The sequence below is a fragment of the Rhodnius prolixus genome, unplaced genomic scaffold (assembly GCF_049639745.1).
Source record: "Rhodnius prolixus isolate KJV_2025 unplaced genomic scaffold, Rpr scaffold_13, whole genome shotgun sequence".
Classification (NCBI taxonomy): Eukaryota; Metazoa; Arthropoda; class Insecta; order Hemiptera; family Reduviidae; genus Rhodnius; species Rhodnius prolixus.
Window position 1 is genome coordinate 421,916 of NW_027411583.1, and position 20,752 is coordinate 442,667.

Sequence of the window (20,752 nt, forward strand, 5' to 3'; positions counted from 1 at the left end):
CGAAATCTTCCTGAGGTAATGGTAAGACAAATTAATAGTAAAACCTAAATTTTCTGTATCGAGCTGAGTGAAGTTTTTGGTAAGTAGTAAGTGATATTGTCATTCGATAAAAGTTTGACAGCAGTGCATTTAAGTACGTAATCACCTTTGAGCCAATCTCTTAACTCTTTCAATGTATTTTCATATTAGCATAAAGTACCTAATTGCAGTAGATTGAAATCTTACTGTTGATTGATGGATAGCATGGCTGAGGAACGTTAGACTGAACTAGTCAACAACCTTTTACTCCACATCTTCAACTTCTTATAAAAATCGTTAGTTTTTATTGATTTACTTATGGAAATTTTAGTTACTAGTAGATAGTGAAATATCAATATATCTTATGGCAAATTAAGAATTTTCATCGCTTGTTGTTAATAATAATATTATTATTGTCTCATAATTATTAAAATAGAACCATAAGATTGGTTGGTTCTATTATACAAACTTGAGAAGCTTGAGAAGAATTTTGAATATATAATTTTGGTATTTGCTCTGTTTAAATCAAATAAATCAGAAATTGAAATCCTTATATTTAAATTAATGAAATTGGGCAACCTTATTAGAAATTCTATACATAAGTTCTTACTTGAAAATTAGGAATGTGAAAAAAATAAACGTATTGACATGACAATGCTATCTAGCGGCAATAGCTTTAACTAGAAGATGTAATTACATAAAAATTAGTTTCATTGACCATCGCTAGGTAGCATGAACATGTACTTTGACACTATTAAAATAAACATTGAATAACCTCCTAACCAAACAACTGTCCGGTACGGCAATGGGGTAATACGGTTTTGTTAAATATTCTCTTTATCATGTAGCAACAGTAATAATTTCCTTTATTTATAAAATGTTCTTCACCCACGTTGATAAACATTTTATACCGTAAGTATTTTAAAAAGAAGTTTCCTTCTAAAAGAATTTCCATTTTATAATTCACTGTTTACCTCATAATTTGATGTTTTTTTATTTATGATTGATAGTTTTAAGTCAGTGAGTACTTCACATATGTAGCTTAGAAAACTGATTGTATTATCTATTTGAGTTAAGCGATAACTTGCTAAGAAATTAAAAAACTTGTTTTTGAAAAATTACTGTCTTAAGGATTTTTTGTATATACTTTTATTTTTAATTACGAGTTGATGTGATTAGAAGTGTTTATGAAAATTGTTTCCAAGACAGTTGATTGTAGATGCATTTTAAGTGTAAGCATGTTAAAGTTGATTTTAGTTTTCATTATTTTGTTTAATAAAGATGTTTCAACGGTCATAAGTAGGTAGATTTAGTTCTTAACATGTTAATAATTTTTGATCGACTTTATTACTGTAAAAGTAAATTGCCAAATACGATCATGTATTTGGGAATTATGAACTTCCACGTAAATAATCACATTTCTCTCACTTAATGAAGAGAGTAATCTCCATGAAATTTAAGTTAATAATGTAAAGTTTAATAACGTCCTAGAATTATGGACCTTGGATTTTGCAAGGTTATTTGCAAATTTTAAATTCTAACTTATTGAAAATTGATTTATTTCTAAATATTTGTAAATTACAATGAAAACAATTGTATAAATAATAGTTTATATAATTTTTATTTTTGTTCTCAGAGTTCTTTCAACATTCTAATGGCATTTCTGAACTAGTTCAATTCAAACAAATGGCTGGGTTGATGACATTTTATCCAGTGTAACACATTTTAACACCTACAGCAACAATAAGTACATGTTTTCAGTTTACAGCATGTTGTTTCTCACTCAAGATATTATGTCGTATTATCTAAAGATAAATCATTGGGTATACAGTAATAGACTAGATACCTAGTAAGTGCAATGATTTGCCTAAATTCAAACTATCCAGAAGGTACATGAACTTAGATTTACGTTAAAAAAAAGAAAAAAAAAGTGCATGTGCTTACAGTTTTAATGATTCTCTATCATCTCAGGGCTTTGTAGTGATCAAATTGGTTTACTGAAGTGAATTATTAAGTAATAAACATTAGTGTTGTACAGATTGCACATTCAAAATATTTATTATATAATTTGATTGGTCTGTTTTACTTCTTGAAAATTGAACTTTTTGCAACTATTAAGCCAAGTATCTCAAATAGGCAGATGGGGCGTGTTGTGTTTCTGTACGACCTGATTAAATCGTATCCATTCTATTTTGATAATAACTAAACTAGATTCGCTAACCGTGGAACTGTTCTTCAAGTATTCTTATCTATTATTTACTACGTTCAAAGTAACACCACATAAACTAAAACTTTATTCATATAAATTTTTGTTTGTAGCTGAAAAAAAGTTTTAATTTTTTGAAAGAAGGTTTTACTTTGATTGAAATTCTGTTATAATTTCCAATTAAAGAACAACTATTTCTATTCTGTACCGAAACAAAAATAATTAAAAACTTAGAATATTAAAATATTAGTAGCATGTTTGTTGCTGTATTGTTCAGTCAGAGAAATCTTTTTGTAAATAATAAGTATGTTTTTTGAAAATATATTTCATTTTCTTTGAAAGAAAGAGTATGTTCTTTAAAAAATGATTTAACTTTCGTATCAATGCTTTAGTTTTATTGCAGTCACATTTATTTAATTTTTATGAAATAAAATCAGTTATTATAATTTTTTTTTTTTCTAGGTTTTTAATTCAAGGTAAACTCAGGAAAAACTAATTATTTTATATACATAAATATTGTTGATTGTACGTAATGTTGATTTTCTTGTTTAAATACGTCTGATTCTGGAGTACTGCCTGCAGAAACTGTTCATCAATAGAAGCCTAAGTGAAGTAGACGTAAATTATCGTAGGAAATTTTTATCAAGAATCAATTAATAAAACAAGTATTATGTAGTTGCTATACGTAATATGCATGTTATTTGTTTTTAATAAAATGTTTAATTTGTTTGCTGTATAAAAAAAATTAAAATTTAAAAAAAACATCTTATTTATTCTCCTTTTCTTCTAAAAATAAATGGAAAATTTGGGATGCAAGAAATAATTTCTAAAGATAAACATAAACTGTTTTATTAACATGTTTGTACAGATTTATTGTTAAAAAACGTTTAATTTAAAAAAAAAGAAAAGGAAAATTTGAAAAAAGGTTAGAAATAGCTGCGAGAGTGGAAGGAATAAAAAAGAAAACCTTTAAAAAAAGGTTGAAAAACCATTGGAAAAAGTGGAAATAGTCTCTTAATTTCACAGTAATGCTGCTGTTTCTGCATTTGATAGTTAATATTAAAGGCAGTCCTAGATTGTATATGTTGGGTCGATCTATTTTGAAAATCAAGTAAAAACCACTGGAAAAAGTAAGAAATGTAGAAAAGAAAAATTAGTTACACAAATCGCCACAAGGTAGAAGCACTTACTTGACCTGTCAACTATATTAACACATTTTAGTTTACATATTCGCCACCAGGTAGCACTAAAACTATGCAACTGGCAAGATTCCTCTTCAGTACGACTTGAGCGACGAAGGGTAGTAGGTCGCTCGGTCGCTCGCCACCTTAAACATATCACTTTTCCTCTAGACTCACACATCATCAAATATGAAAGAGGTATTATGATGACATATGTCTGTTTAGTAAAAAATAATTATAATAATACATATTCGAATCAAATATGAAAAAGTGTGATTGCGATTTAGTTTAAAAATCACTCATGACATAGAGTCTAAAATAAGATTTATTCTTAAATATAATTCTAGTCTAAAAATCATGTATCACAAACATACATGAAAGTTGTATAAGAATATGAAATAGAGGTATCGTGCCATATGTCTGTCCAGCCGTCTAGCCTAAAATAAAAATTATTCTAAAATATAATTGCCCCACCCGGCCCACCCAGCAAAAATTACTTAGCTATATAGTCTGGAAGTACTATTGCACAATCGACAAGTAACAAACGTTTTATGCATTTTTCTCAGCATTAAACAGTTTATTTTAGCTTACTTCTGGTATCAGTAATTAACACAAACTTAATGCCATCTAACTATAATAACTCCTAATTAAAAATAGCTCGAGCAACAAAATAATTAATAAAAACAATAGGGTTAATAACGAACGAACTGTAGTTCGTACTGTCACTCCTGGTAGCAGAACAATCACTATTTTAATGATTAGATTTCTTTTTCCACACTTCGGAGGCCTTTTTTAACTACCTACTTTTTTTATGTTTTCCTTTTTCGTATTTTTTTTTTTATTATTTTTAATTTCTTATTCATTAAGAGATTAAAATGGAAAAATAAATACAATATTATTAATTTACTATTTTTTTTTTTTTAATAATTCATAAATTTTTTACAATAAGTTTAATGAAATCTTTACAGAGTTTGGGAAAACTTCAATCGACTGGTGACTCACGAGTCTTATATAGGACATCTCTTCACTTAAATTTAACCATGTTGGTGACCCTCAAGACTTAAATAGGACCTTCTTTCACTCACATTTGTCATACTAATGACTTATAGAGGACCTCTCAAGACTCACAAGACTTATAGACCTTCTTAAACACACATTTAACCATATTAGTGACTCACAAGACTTATATAGACTTACATTCGCTCACATTTAACCAATTAAGTTAAATAATTGAGAATGAAAGTAGTCGTCAATATGATTTAATATGAGTGAAAGGAAGTCTTATATAAGTCTAGTGGAGCTGTGTCTAGAAATTTTGCCCAAATCTGACAGTAAACATGCACTTTAATATAGTAACGACACACTTGTTTAATTAACTGATTCCTAATCAAATCTGTAGGTATATTTTCTTAGATAGATGATTTACATCTTTTCCACCTGCTCTCCTATTGATGAACGGTTATGCAGATAGTACTGTAGTATCAGCAGTGTTTAATCTGAAAATCCAAAATGTTTAATTAAATTACAGTGCATTTAGAATTTTACCTTGAATTAAGAAACTTGAGAAAAACATCTGTCCTGTTTTCCCGATTTAATTATGGTTTCATATCATTTTATAACACTTAACACGTGTAATAATATTGAAGAATTACTTCATATTATATTTTAATAAAAATAGTATATTTGAAGAAAATTTAATAAATGATAAGTTGTGACGAGAGAAATTTGTGAATGCTCCCACCACAACTCGTTGGTGTATACTTATTAGTGCATCCACTAAACTAAATTTATTTCTGGTTATTGTATCGTAATCTGGAACATCTTTATTATTTCGTTGTAAATGCTGTTTTGTTTCAGTAATCCGTTTGCAGTTGTTATTGACTTCAATCAGAGTAATGCTTCAAGAGCTGAAAAAAAACAAATTTAGTTTGGGAATTCTTCTTTGCTTACTTTAATTACAGCTGGTTTTGAATGAATATTGGACACATATAAAAACAAATAAATGTAAAACGCTATATTGAATAAACTAAAAGATGGATTGAGATGCATTGTTCTGGAAAGGATTGCAAATTTTCCTGTGCCAATGGTAAGACAAAATTAATAGTAAAACCTAAATTTTCGGTATGAGCTGAGTGAAGTTTTTGGTAAGTAGTAAGTAATATTGTCATCCGATAAAAGTTTGACAGCAGTGCATTTAAGTACGAAGTCACCTTTGAGCCAATCTCTTATCTCCTTCAATGTATTTTCAAATTAGCATAAAGTAATTTAAGAAGATTGAAATCTTACAGTTGATTGATGGTTAGCATGGCTGAGGAACGTTAGACTGAACTAGTCAACAACCTTTTACTCCACATCTTCAACTTCTTATAAAAATCGTTAGTTTTTATTGATTTACTTATGGAAATTTTAGTTACTAATAAATAGTTAAATATCAATACAGGGAAGAATTTTTCTCGCTTGTTGTTAATAATAATATTATTATTGTCCCATAATTATTAAAATAGTTTCATAAGAATGGTGGGTTCTATATGGTTCATAGCTTTTGAAGAGAGTAGAATTTATAAATATTATTTTGGTATTTGCTCTGTTTAAATCAAAGAATAAATCAGAAATAGAAGTCCTTATATTTAAATTAAAGAGATTGGGCAACCTTATTAGAAATTCTATACATTCTGTTGTAACTTTATTAGGTATGGAAAAAAAATAGACCTATTAAGAAAATGCCAATGCTTTCTAGCGGCAACAGCTTGAACTAGATAGATGCAATCACATAAAAGTAGTTTCAGTGGTCATCGCTAGCTGGCATCAACGTGTACTTTAACACTATTAAACATTAAATAACCTCCTAACCAAACAACTGTCTGGTATGGCAATGGGGTAGACAAAAAAATTTTTTGGATTTGTCCAAACATTCTCCTCTAAAGAATTTCTATGTTCAAAATTCTCTGTTTACCTCATAGTTTGATGCTTTTTTATTTATGATTGATAGTTTTAAGTTGATGCTGCTGTTACTAAGTCAGTGAGAACTTTACATTCCCTAGAAAACAGATTGTATTATCTATTTGTATTAAGCGATAACTTGCTAGGAAATTAAAAATTTTGTTTTTGCATCATTACTGCGTTAAGGATTTCTTGCAGGTAAGCAAAATGTTTGCATATACTTTTATTTTTAATTACGACTTGACATTCATTAGAAGTGTTTATGAAATTGACATGTTTCCAAGACAGTTGATTAGATGCTTTTTAAGTGTACACAATACAATAATACTCCTCTTTCTTAGTTATTAAAAGTATGAAGGAGAACATCGCAGACATATTGCAGATTACTTATCAAAAAAATTTCTAGATCAACCGAATAAATAAAATGTAGTATAAGACTAAGAAAGCTCCTTTGGAGAAATACAATCTTGGCTACTTGTATTTCCTATAATGCATTGTTTATTTTAATGTGGAATCTTTCATTCTCAATTAATTCAATTATTTATTTGAAAATTGGTTCAAAATTTCATAGTTTCTGTTTTATGAAAACTGAAGTGTTTCTGCTACGGGTAGAAATGTAAGTATCAGAAATATGCGAATAGAAAGCCAATCACAAAGCTTGAATATACCAGCATATTCATGTTCTGTGCTGATTAAAAGTTTTCCTTTAAAGATTTTACTAATTTACGCACTTTTTAAATGATTAGAATCGCATATTCATTCTTATTTTGCTTAACAATAATTATTTCGCTGCGAAAATGCAACAATGCCCGTGTTTTAAACTTAAATTCTCGCGCCACCCACGTATAAAATACACTTCCAACTTCTCAGTTCTAAAATATTACTCGCAAAGAATTTTTTGTTTAAAAAAAATCCTTTAAACATGTACTATATTTCAATAATTTTAATTCATAATTTTTACAAATGTTTGACAATTCGTTAATATTTTGGATAACACCACGTAACCTCCCTTACTCAGTCTGCTCAGTTAGTAAGTGCAGTGCGGTATGAGAGTGCTATTGGAGACGAAATCGCTACCCTAATCTGGTTATTCTACCTCTGAGATGGTTGATAGACCGAAACCGATAAGAGATATAAAAATACGTCCTACTACGGACAAAATTACAAACAAATATTACGTAACCTGATCCTCATCAGATTAGTAAATTCTAAAGCCTTTACAAAGACCTGTAACAAGTAAAGTTCGAGAAGTGTTAGTTCTATATCGAAGTGAAGCAACGATAACCGCAAGACAAGATTCCATGACGAGGAAGATGAGTACGATAAGCTTAATTCGCTTGTCGAACGAGTTAGACCTGAACATGACATTGACTACTTATATTATTACATTACTAGTACAACTGAGGGGTCATTCAATCAACAGATATGGATTTAATAATAAGGAAGGTAATGGTTTTTGACTATTTCGTAACAAGAATGGAGAGGGTAGGTAGTGCCTACAAGCAGGAGTAGAATGAGAAGTACTTGCTGGAGCGTGTGTGAACAAGACCTTTCCTTTTGTATCGGCTTCATAAGGTATTTTGCTTATCTTTGTCACTTGACCCTTTAATTTTTCACTTTTACTTTAATATACACCCAGCACTCGATACTATTCAATTACTTTTTCTTGCCTATAATAATTACAAGGTGTTACGATCAAGTAGAATGTTATTCAGTTTTCAAAGCAAATATTTGTTTTCAATAAATGTTTTTACGAATCGTCAAGTTTTGTGTGTGATGAAAATCAATAATGGATAATTCAAATTTTGATATATAGTTTAATGGCTAACTACAAATTTTCTGAATCTGATTTTTCGTATTTTCTCTTGAATAGCATTTACGATTTCCTGTAAACAGCGTACTTTTCTTATCTTATTATGATCTAGAGCATGTATTGAAACATTTCTCTTGAAAAATTGATAAAAACTAAAAACTCTGCTGTTTATGTAGAAAAATAACTGCTGTTTATGGAACAATCTGTACTTATGACTGAAATTGGGGGGTACTTAATTACCAATTGTCAACGAATTTATTCTCCAAAAACAAAAATCTTTTAAAATAGCATGTGCTCTTCAGTCGCAATCATCTTACCATTCATAATGACCTCAAAATATTTTATTCTCCTTCTAGCGAAATTCTTTCTTTGCAAAATGTGAATATCATTGTTTTAGTTAAATTATAGTCACATTTATTTACTTTTATGAATAATAAAATCATTATTATGCATCAGTAGTTGTAGATATTAAATGTGTTTCTTTAGCTTTTATAAATTAAATGAAATAATTTTGAACAAAGTTGTACTTGAAAAATCGTTTATCTTGGTTGACGAACTTAATAAATTAATGATTTAAATTTATGGCAGAGTGTAACTTGACTAAAACAAGTTTAGTACAACATTAAATTGCAACATAGGAGTAATTCATGTTAAAATAATTTAATGTTTTACAATGCTACGATGTTCTAAAAGATTGATCTGTTTAAAAGATTTAAACTTAAATTTCAGCATTCATATTTTATTTATTTCTTAAATTCCTGAAAGATACAAATTTATCTTAAACAAATAGCTGCATTTTAATTTGCAGTATCATTGAATAGAATGCTTTTTAATTAAAGATTAAATCTATAAACTGTTTATTTCATTGAATAATTATTTTCAGATTAAAAACAGCTAATACTGTGAGCCAATTACTGCAAAACTGTCCATCAACTAAAGTGGAAATGAAAAAGACGTTGAGAAAACATCGATCAAATGAGTATGTACAAACAACTTTTGTTATGAATTAATTGCTTAAATGTATTATTTAGGTTAGGTTGCATGTTTGTATCGCATTCTTATTTATTAAATGATTTTTTGACTTAAAGTGAAAAGGAAAAAGTATTGTTTAGTAGGAGAATAAATGAAAATCTTTAATTTGAAAAAAAACAACATTTATTTGCTTATTTTGTTTTTACGTAGACTTCATATTGTACATTCTACTATGCAAAAAATATACATATAAATCAATAAAATACAAAAAGAGTTGCTACAAAACATTTAAACCTAACAGAGAAACTTAAAATAATTAATAAAAAGCTATTCTCAATCATATTTGTTTTAATTTTAATGAAAAATTCTATATCAAATATAATACAGTAGCATGCAACATCTGCAGTCTTTATTCAATAATTGTTAACTAACTTAAACTATTTTGTGAAGAAAATTGAATGTGTTAGTTGAAACAAAACAAAAAAATATTAATTCTGCGCTGAATTTGTTTTAAAAAAGGTTTAGTTTAACAATAAAATGCTACAACGTTACCTCTGGATTGTTAATAAGGTTCAAATAATTTACTTTTTACAGCCCTATTCATTACAATTAATTAAACATATATATTCTTTTAAGAGATTTATAATTTAAATAATTTCATTAATATTTGGAAATGAATCAATTACTAAAAAATGTATTTTTTAGGTGTAATGTGCATGTTTAAGTTACAATCTTATTAATTATATGCATTATTTAGTAGGAGAATAGAGAAAATCTTTTAATTTAAAAAATATATATATTTATTTCATCCCTATTTTTTGTTACATAAACTTAGTGTTTTACTTTCTATGATAAGAAAATACACATATATAATTTAATAAAATACAAAAAGAAGTGCTAAAAAAACGTTTAAAACTAACATAGAAACTTAATGAAACAAAAATAAAAGAGAAGTTCAAAAAAAATCCGTCAGAGGGCGCCACTTATCACACAGGTGTAAAAATAGCCTCCAGGTAGCAGTGCTGTAACCTTCCTCTATATATACGTGAACATCACAAATTTTCGTATGACTTGAGTTAGGTAAGGGGGAAGATCGCTCTGTTGCTGCAAACATATCTTATCTAGACCAGTCTAACTTCTCTTCCAAAGAATCATGATTTTGGGTAATAGTAAGGGAGATGTTGTCGCTTCGACGGTCGGAGAACAGCTATTCTCTAGGTTAGAGAGGTAAACTGGAGTCTCAGTAAAATAAGTAGTAACCAACGTCAGGTCAAAGAGTACGCAGTTATTTTTAACTTCGAAAGACATTAGCTGAGAGAGAATAATGGTTCAATTGTTCTACAAAAATAAGGAAACCAAGTGCAAAATTGGTTGAAAAACAAGTAAGTTCTTAATCTTACATAAAATTGCATGTGCATGGCTCGAACATCTCCAAGTAACTGGTTTTCTCTACTCAATATTTCCAATGCAATATAAAGTATAAGTGATAAATCCCTTTTAGATCCTACTTTTTACTCTTCATCTTGCTCCCCTTTCTTTGCAGTCTAATTAATTATTATTTCACAGAAAAATAAAATGTGTAATACAATTTTTTCCCCATAGGTATTTGATAAATTATCAGATTATGCTATTAAAATTGTATACAAAAGTGACCTAGGGTGACCTTCCTTTATAAATGCCCTGAGGGGGGGAGAGCGATGTGTTTTCGACAAAGGTTCTTAACCATTATTTATTATTGCTTAAGCATGTAAACAGGGGGGAAAAAATTCCAGATAAAACAATTCTTTATTTATTTCCTTATACTCGTATATTTAAAAATATAGTAAAAAAGTCTAGCATGGAAAAAAATGTATAAAATTTAAGAAAATCACAAAGGAATGTAATAGAAAAGTAATGTTTGCCACCAGGTAGCAGTGCTGTAACCTTCCTCTACATATGACCTAGGGGGATAGAGCGATGTGTTCCCGACAAAGGTTCCCCCCACCCTTACATATCCCTCTCTTATATTAGCAGACGGAAATGAAAAAGACGTTAAGGAAACATCGATCAAATGAGTAAGTACAATCAACTTTTCTTCTGAATCAATTACTAAAAAAATTGCATGTTTGTATCACAATTTTATTTTAATAAATGATTTTTTGACTTAAAGTGAAAATAAAAAGTATTATTTAGTAGGAGAATAAATAAAAACCTTTAATTTGAAAAAATAAAATTATTTATTTGCATACCTATTTTGTTTTTACATAGATTTCGTATTTTACATTCTATTATACAGAAGATATACATATAAATCAATAAAGTACAAAAAAAATAGCTAAAAAACGTTTGAAACTAACAGAGAAGCTTAAAATAGTCAAGAAATAAAGGTAAACAAATTTAGTTCCAGAAAAATCCGTCAGAGGGCGCCACTTATCAGACAGGTGAGAAAATAGTTCCAGAAATAGCCACCAGGCAGCAGTGCTGTAACCTTCCTCTATATATACGGGCAACAGCTCAAATACTAGTCAGTACGACTTGAGTAATGCAGGGGGATAGATCGCTCTGTCGCTCCAAACATATCTTATCTAGTCTTGTCTAACATTCCTCACCTCTCTCTTCAAAGAATCATGGTGGGGAGATGTTGTCGCTTCGACGGTTCTCCCCACCCTGCCCCGCCCTTCCAGCGAACTTTGTTATATAGGCCCCTAGAGCAAGATGGCGGCAATTCAACTCACCTGATCGGTAGCCTCCTAGATCGCTCCAGCTGGTCTGTTGCTCTTGCACACTCTCACGACTCTGCCGGCCATTTTTAACCTTCCCTCAAGGTTTTCTTTTTTACTTCTACCACTCTCTAGACTCTGTAACCTTTCTTTTAGGTTATCCTTTTTATTTTTTCGTATTTTCTACATCATTTTGATATTTTAATAAATTATTTTCGTTTTATTTTTACTTTTTCATATTAATAAACACATTAAATGGAAAAATAAATAAATTCATTTTTTAAAGACTTTTTGTAAATTTTTTTTTTAACATGCAATTTTTAATTTTTATCAAATCATGCATATTATTACTCATAATTACTACTTACATTTATTTATAGATTCCTATCCAATGATTGTTGATATATTCACATTAGATTTATCTTTTACGTCTTTTTCACTTGGGCTTCCATGGATGACCGTTTTGCAGGCAGTACTCTGGGTATCACCAGTATTGATTCTGAAAATTATTATTTATTATAAATTAAATAATTAAAATGGTTAGTTATTTTTACCTAGCAATAAGAAAACATCTATAACAATTTATGTATATTATAAAGATTAAATAAAAAAGACTGTAATTGAACTGAAGAATTGTTTTTTTTTTTTTTTTTAACCTAAACCTTTTCATTCAATGATAATGAAATATATTTCCAAAAAAACTTCTTCCATATGAATAAAATTAATTTGATTGGAAAAATAACACACATAATCTAACATTATTAAATGAATTAAAAATTATTATCTCAACTAAAAATAGTTGTATTTTTCAATTAAAACTTTACCCAAATCAACAAAAATTAAAACTTTTTCAATTATAAAAAAAAAAAATATATATGAAAAAAAGTTTTAGTTTTCGTTGTATTACTCTGAACATAATAAATAATAAGATAAGACTCACCTGGATGCAAATCACTTCATATTTATGGCAGTGCTGCTGAAATTATAGAAGAACCCTTCAAAATTCATCTCAGGTAAAAGCTGAGCTTAATGGGGCTGCAAGTTGACAAAAGGCCCATCGATGTTAGCACTGCGTGAACTGAAAAAAATACGAACTTTAATTCGTACACAAATTTTTTACAGCGTAATTATTTTTAATATTTGTCTTTTCTTTTTGTCAATCTATCTACTACACATTTCTCTATTATGTATTATGTATCTAGTATGTATTAATGTTACGGGCATTTGCCCATTAAGAGTACTTTAAACTCACACAAACAAACACTAAAGTAGGTAACATTACTGTTGAAATAATTACATGGTTTCTTTGAAATTAAAAACAAATTCTACACACCCATGCGATCTAGCGGAAGAACTGGTAACTAATCATTGCTAAGTAGTTATCGACCTTGCCAGTAGATCGCTCTTAACGGCAGTTTTTGTCTATTTATTTATTTATTTATTGTTATAGTGGTCTTGTTTGCACATTAACCTTTACTTTATATGAGGGCTGGAAAAAACCAACATATTGGCATGAACAATTACAGTTGGCTCCTAGCGCCTCAATTTACCAATATGTTGGTGGAAAAAAACCAGCCCTATCTTTTCCAATATTCAATTTGAGGAATAGCGCAGCCTCTTTCCCTTCTTTCTTCGTCATGCCAGCCACTCTTCTACTACATTCTGCGTCGTGGCTTCCATGAGATAAGGATATCTTGAGCGCTGCGTACTGACATTCCTTCCTAGAACAACACAATGGTCTCTGAATGTGACTTCGTTATTTGATGTGAGCTTAGAGTGGTGTAATTAGTAGTGTAGTTATGATAGTACTTGTTTGAGTAATATTTGAAGTTTTTGTCTATATAAACAATTTAAATGTCGACTGAAGAAGTAATTTGAGATCACCATTTATAAGGAATAATTTTTTAAAAATGAATTAACTGCAGTTAAGGTGTGCAAATGCTGCTGTTTACTGCAAAATTACGGATACAAATGACACTGGTCGAAACCTGTATTATCTACTGTATCACAAAACGATAAGTCAAATCCGACAAATCTAAGTAAAACAACTTTGTATCAGGTCTTGACTTTCAGCCGAGATACAATACTCCAACATGCAACGAGTGGCTTAATCTTTCAGCAAGGCTTCCAGTGTTTGTGCACTAAGAAAACACTAGAAATGCATATTACGTATACTAACTACATACCTTTTTTCTTATAGATTCTTCACAAATTTGTTGCAATATTCACATTGGATTGATGATTTAAGTCTTTTTCACTTGGACTTCCACTGATGAACAGTTTTGCAGGCAGTACTCTGGGTATCACCCGTATTGATTCTGAAAATAATTATTTATTGTAATTTAAATTAAATTAAAATCTTTAGTAAGTTATACCTAGCATTAAGAAAAACATCTATAACAATTTATGTATATTATAAAGATTAAATAAAGAAGAAGGTAATTGAACTGAAGAATTATTTTTTTTTTTTAAGCCTAAACCTTTCCATTCATTGATAATGAAAAATATTTCTAAAAAACACTTATTCCTTACAAAAAAAATTTAATTTGCTTGGAAAAATATAATAACACACATAATCTACTAGCATTATTATTATGAAATTATTTTTATGAAAATGTGTTGAATTATAAGCTCGACTAAAAATAGTTCTATGTGTCAGGAAAATGATGCAGAATTCACATGCATGTTTGATGTTCAATTTTTCAATTAAATTACTGCTACCTACAATCAACAAAAATTAAAACTTCTTTCAGATACAAAAAAAAAGAATAATTTGTATCAAACAAAGTTTTAGTTCTTGTTGCATCGCCCTAAGATAAGGCTTACCTGGATGCGAATAACTTCATATTAATAATGGTCGTGCTGCTGGAAGTACAGAAGTTCATCTCAGGTAAAAGCTGAGCTTAACGGGGCTGCAAGTTGACAGAAAGCCCATTGATCTTAGCACTGGCTGAACTGAAAAAAAATATTACATTAAACATCAATTGGAGTAATACGAATTTGAATACGAAATTTGTAATTCAAATAATTTAAAAAACCTTTAAAAACCTTTTATCTGTTTGTCACTAAGTTAGTCGTGAATCGCGATTACGTTTTACCAAACTCTAACCTGACTACAATACTGACAATTTTCTTATTATAGAAATAAAATTAGCAAATAACAGCTCAAAATATTAAAAAACATTGCTGTCTGAAAATAGATAAGTAGAAATGAAATGATGAAAATAGGTAGAAATTTGACACCATGGGTACGCTACAAAGAATAAGTTGCCCCATTTCATAAGTAAAAATGTATAATGAACTTTAAGCGAAAATAAAACTAAAAAGAATTCACTCGGTCTAACCTACAAGATCGACTAAAAGCCTATCCAATCTAAAAACCTAATCAAACTTCAAAAGTAACATTCATAACTTAGTTTAGTAGATGAACTAACGACCTAAACTAACGAATTCTGTTGAGAGCATGAATTACTCCTACGTTGCAATTTAACGTTGCACTAAACTTGTTTTAGTCAAGTTACGCTCTGCCATAAATTTAAATCATTAATTTATTAAGTTTGTCACCCAAAATAAACGATCTTTCAAGTACAACTTTGTTCAAAATTATTTCATTTAATTCATAAAGGCTAAAGAAATACATTTAATATCTTTAACTTCTGATGAATTATTATTCATAAAATTAAATAAATGTGACTGTAATTTAACCAAAACAATGATATGCACATAACAATCATTTTGCAAAGAAAGAATTTCGCTAGAAGAAGGATAAAAGATTTTGAGTTCATTATGAATGGTAAGATGAATGCGAACTGAAAAGCACATACTATTTTATAAGATTTTTGTTTTTGGGAGAATGAATTCGTTGACAATTGGTAAGATAGTACCCCCCAATTTCAGCCATAAGTACAGATTGTTCCATAAACAGCAGTTTTTAGTTTTTATCAATTTTTCAAGAGAAATGTTTCAATACATGCTCTAGATCATAATAATATAAGTAAAGTACGCTGTTCACGGGAAATCGTAAATGCTATTCAAGAGAAAATACGAAAAATCAGATTCAGTAAATTTGTAGTAAGATTGACAGATTTTCGCCAAAAGGAGCCATTAAACTAAATATCAAAATTTGAATTTTCCGTTATTGATTTTCATCACACACGAAACTTGACGATTCGTAAAAACATTTATCGAAAACAAATATATCCGTTTAAAACTTAATAACATTCTACTTGATCGTAAAACCTTGTAATTATTATAAGCAAGAAAAAGTAATTGAATAGTATCGAGTGCTGGGTGTATATTAAAGTAAAAGTGAAAAATTAAAGGGTCAAGTGACAAAGATAAGCAAAATACCTTATGAAGCCGATACAAAAGGAAAGGTCTTGTTCACACACTCTCCAGCAAGTACTTCTCATTCTACTCCTGCTTGTAGGCACTACTACCCTCTCCATTCTTGTTACGAAATAGTCAAAACCCATTACCTTCCTTATTATTAAATCCATATCTGTTGATTGAATGACCCCTCAGTGGTGCTGGTAATGTAATAATATAAGTAGTCAATGTCATGTTCAGGTCTAACTCGTTCGACAAGCGAATTAAGCTTATCGTACTCATCATCCTCGTCATGGAATCTTGTCTTGCGGTTTTCGTTGCTTCACTTCGATATAGAACTAACACTTCTCGAACTTTACTTGTTACAGGTCTTCGTAAAGGCTTAAGAATTTACTAATCTGATGAGGATCAGGTTACGTAATATTTGTTTGTAATTTTGTCCGTAGAAGGACGTATTTTTATATCTCTTATCGGTTTCGGTCTATCAACCATCTCGGAGGTAGAATAACCAGATTAGGGTAGCGATTTCATCTCCAATACCACTCTGATACCGCACTGCACTTACTAACTGAGCAGACTGAGTAAGGGAGGTTACGTGGTGTTATCCAAAATATTAACGAATTGTCAAACATTTGTAAAAATTATGAATTAAAATTATTGAAATATAGTACATGTTTAAAGGATTTTTTTTAAACAAAAAATTATTTGCGAGTAATATTTTAGAACTGAGAAGTTGGAAGTGTATTTTATACGTGGGTGGCGCGAGAATTTAAGTTTAAAACACGGGCATTGTTGCATTTTCGCAGCGGAATAATTATTGTTAAGCAAAATAAGAATGAATATGCGATTCTAATCATTTAAAAAGTGCGTAAATTAGTAAAATCTATAAAAGGAAAACTTTTAATCAGCACAGAACATGAATACGCTGGTATATTCAAGCTTTGTGATTGGCTTTCTGTTTGCATATTTCTAATACATTTCTATCCGTAATAGAAACAATTCAGTTTTTATAAAACAGAAACTTTATATAATTGAATTAATTGAGAATGAACGATTCTACCTTAAAATAAACAATGCATTATAGGACATACAAGTAGCCAAGATTGTATTTCTCCGAAGGAGCTTTCTTAGTCTTATACTACATTTTATTTATTGATCTAGAAATTTTTTTGATAAGTAATCTGCAATATTTCTGCGATGTTCTCCTTCATACTTTTAATAACTAGGAAAGAGGAGTATTGTTCATTCACATCGAGTAGTCTAAATTCCAAATTACCATTGCAAAATTAATAGAAAAAATAGATCTTTTCACCCAACTCTACAGGAATGATACTGCTCCTGTGTTTATTAGTTAATATTAAGGCTAATGCTAAAATGTGCATATTGTGCCGATCTATTTTGAAAAACAAGAAGTAAAAACAATAGATGAAGGTGAAGGTTTCACATTTCTCGTAATTTCACTAGAATACTCACGTTTCCGTATGAAGCTAGGTCAATCAATTTTGGAAACAAGAAAAAAAAAAACATTGGAAAAAATGGATCAGCAGTTTTCCTGGGGACAACTTCTTTTATATCTATTTATCTTTAGATAATACAACATAATATCTTAACTGAGAAACAACATGCTGTAAACTGAAAACATGTACTTACTGTTGCTATAGGAGTTAAAATGTGTTACACTGGATAAAATGTCATCAACCCAGGCATTTGTTTAATTGAACTAGTCCAGAATTACCATTAGAATGTCGAATGAATGCTGAGAACAAAATTAAAAATTATATAAACTATTGTTCATACAATTGTTTTCATTGTAATTTACAAATATTTAGAAAAAAATCAATTTTCAATAAGTTAGAATTTAAAATTTGCAAATAACCTTGCAAAATCCAAGGTCCATAATTCTAGGACGTTATTAAACTTTACATTAATAACTTAAATTTCATGGAGATTACTCTCCCATTGAAATGAGAGAAATTTGAATATTTACGTGGAAGTTCAAAATTCCCAAATACATAATCGTAATTAGCAATTTACTCTTACTGTAATAAAGACGACCAAAAATTATAAACATCTTACGAACTAAATCTACCTCCTTATGGCCGCTGAAACGTTTTTATGAAACAAAATAATGAAGACTAAAATAAACTTTTTAAAATTACATGCATGCACTTATAATCAACTATCAACTCTCTTGGAACATGTCAATTTCATAAAAACTTCTAATCAAATCAGCTCGTAATTAAAAATAAAAGTATACATATGTATACAAAAAATGTAACTTACCTGCATGAAGTCCTTAAAGTTTTTAATTTCCTAGGAAGTTATTGCTTAATGCAAATAGAAAATACAATCAGTTTTCTAAGCTATGTAAAGTTCTCACTGACTTCAGCATCAACTTAAATCTATCAATCATAAACAAAAAACCACCAAATTATGAAGTAAACAGTGAATTGTATGAGGGAAATTTTTTTAGAAGAAAACTTCTTTTTAAAATACTGACGATATATAATGTTTATCAACGTGGGTGAAGAACATTTAATAAATAAAGGAAATTATTCCTGTTGCTACATGATAAAGAGAATATTTGGACAAAACCGTATTAACCGTTTTACCCCAATGCCGTACCGGACAGTTGTTTGGTTAGGAGGTTATTCTTGTTTATTTTAAGTGTCAAAATACGTTCATGCTACCTAGCGGTGATCAATGGAATTAGTTTCTATGTAATTACATCTGCTTAGTTTAAGCTATTGCCGCTAGGTAGCATTGTCATGTCAATACGACTATTTTTTCACATTCTTAATTTTCAAGTAAGAACAGATGTATAGAATTTCTAATAAGGTTGCCCAATTTCATTAATTTAAATATAAGGATTTCAATTTCTGATTTATTTGATTTAAACAGAGCAAATATCAAAATAATATATTCAAAATTCCACTCTCTTCTCAAGCTATGTTCGTATGTTTGTATAATAGAACCAATCAATTTTATGGAACTATTTTAATAATTATGGGACAATAATATTGGTACAACAAGCGAGGAAAATTCTTAATAAATCTCCATAAGATGTATTGATATTTCACTATTTACAAATAACGTAACCAAAATTTCCACAAGTAAATCAATAAAAACTAACGATTTTTATAAGTTGAAGATGTGGGGTAAAAGATTGTCAACAAATCTAACGTTGTTCCTCAGAAATGCTAATCCATTGTATCCGTCAGTCAACAGTAAGACTTCAATCTTCTGCAATTACTTTATGCAATATGAAAATACATTGAAGGTGATAATAGATTGGCTCAAAGATGACTTCGTACTTAAATGCACTGCTGTCCAACTTTTATCGGATGAGAATATCACTTACTACTTACCAAAAACTTCACTCAGCTCGATACCGTAAATTTAAGTTTTACTATTAACATTGTCTTACCATTACCACAGGAAGACTTCGCAATCCTTTCTAGAACAAAGCGTCTCAACCTATCTTTTAGTTTATTTAATATAGCGTTTTAAAATTAATCTGTTTTTTAAATGTGCCCAATATTCAATCAAAACCAGCTATAATTAAAGCAAGCAAAGAAGTATTCCCAAACTAACAAATGCCGTACCGGACAGTTGTTTGGTTAGGAGGTTATTCAATGTTTATTTTAATAGTGTCAAAGTACACGTTCATGCTACCTAGCGGTCATCACTGGAACTACTTTTTATGTAATTGCATCTTTCTAGTTTAAGGTGTTGCCGCTAGAAAGCATTGGCGTCCTTAATACGTCCAATTTTTTTCCACAACTAATTTTAAAGTAAGAACAGAATGTATAGAATTTCTAATAAGGTTGCCCAGTTTTTTAATTTAAATATAAGGACTTCAGTTTCTAACTTATACTTTGATTTAAATAGAGCAAATGCCAAAATAATATTTATAAATTCCACTCTCTTCACAAGCTATGAACCGTATAGAACCAAACATTCTTATGAAAATATTTTAATAATTATGGGACAATATGGGTAAAACAAGCGAGGAAAATTCTTTATAAATCTCCATAAGATGTTTTGATATTTCACTATTTATAAGTATTTCCATAAGTAAATCAATAAAAACTAACGATTTTTATAAGAAGCTGAAGATGTGGAGTAAAAGGTTGTTGACTAGTTCATTCTAACGTTCCTCAGCCATGCTATCCATCAATCAACAGTAAGATATCAATCTTCTGCCATTACTTTGTGCTAATATGAAAATACATTGAAGGCGATAATAGATTGGCTCATGGTGACTTCATAGTTAAATGCACTGCTGTCCAACTTTTATCGGATGACACTATCACTTACTACTTACCAAAAACTTCACTCAGCTCATACCGAAAATTTAAGTTTTACTATTAATTTGTCTTACCATTACCACAGGAAGATTTCGCAATCCTTTCTAGAACAAAGCGTCTCAACCTATCTTTTAGATTATTCAATATAGCGTTTTACATGTATTTATTTTTTTAATGTGTCCTATATTCAATCAAAACCAGCTGTAATTAAAGTAAGCAAAGAAGAATTCCTAATCTATATTTTGTTTTTTTCAGCTCTTGAAGCATTGCTTTTATTGAAGAAT

At 29.4% G+C, this 20,752-nt stretch overlaps 3 long non-coding RNA genes across 16 annotated transcripts; 2 read left to right on the plus strand and 1 right to left on the minus strand.

Annotated features, from left to right (window-relative positions):
• Positions 1-396: 396 nt before the first annotated feature.
• LOC141447836 (uncharacterized) lies at positions 397-5,798 on the plus strand. The gene is made up of 3 exons (XR_012454613.1): positions 397-930; positions 1,655-3,603; positions 5,263-5,798. It is a non-coding gene; the product is annotated as an uncharacterized lncRNA (long non-coding RNA).
• Positions 4,878-19,744, minus strand: LOC141447834 (uncharacterized). Of its 9 annotated transcripts, none has more exons than XR_012454606.1 (7): positions 18,442-18,946; positions 17,809-17,914; positions 14,656-14,784; positions 14,016-14,147; positions 12,770-12,907; positions 12,198-12,328; positions 4,878-4,901 (listed from the first exon to the last, which is right to left on the minus strand). It is a non-coding gene; the product is annotated as an uncharacterized lncRNA (long non-coding RNA). The 9 variants fall into 9 exon arrangements; XR_012454604.1 differs by lacking the exon at positions 4,878-4,901 and adding an exon at positions 11,830-11,967 and having other exon boundaries at positions 18,442-18,942; XR_012454605.1 differs by lacking the exon at positions 4,878-4,901 and adding an exon at positions 11,842-11,974 and having other exon boundaries at positions 18,442-18,944.
• LOC141447835 (uncharacterized) lies at positions 6,263-12,462 on the plus strand. 6 transcript variants are annotated; one of them, XR_012454610.1, is made up of 4 exons: positions 6,672-7,920; positions 9,042-10,844; positions 11,038-11,184; positions 11,511-12,462. It is a non-coding gene; the product is annotated as an uncharacterized lncRNA (long non-coding RNA). The 6 variants fall into 6 exon arrangements; XR_012454611.1 differs by having other exon boundaries at positions 9,042-9,137; XR_012454612.1 differs by lacking the exon at positions 6,672-7,920 and adding an exon at positions 6,263-6,543 and having other exon boundaries at positions 9,042-11,184.
• Positions 19,745-20,752: the final 1,008 nt, after the last annotated feature.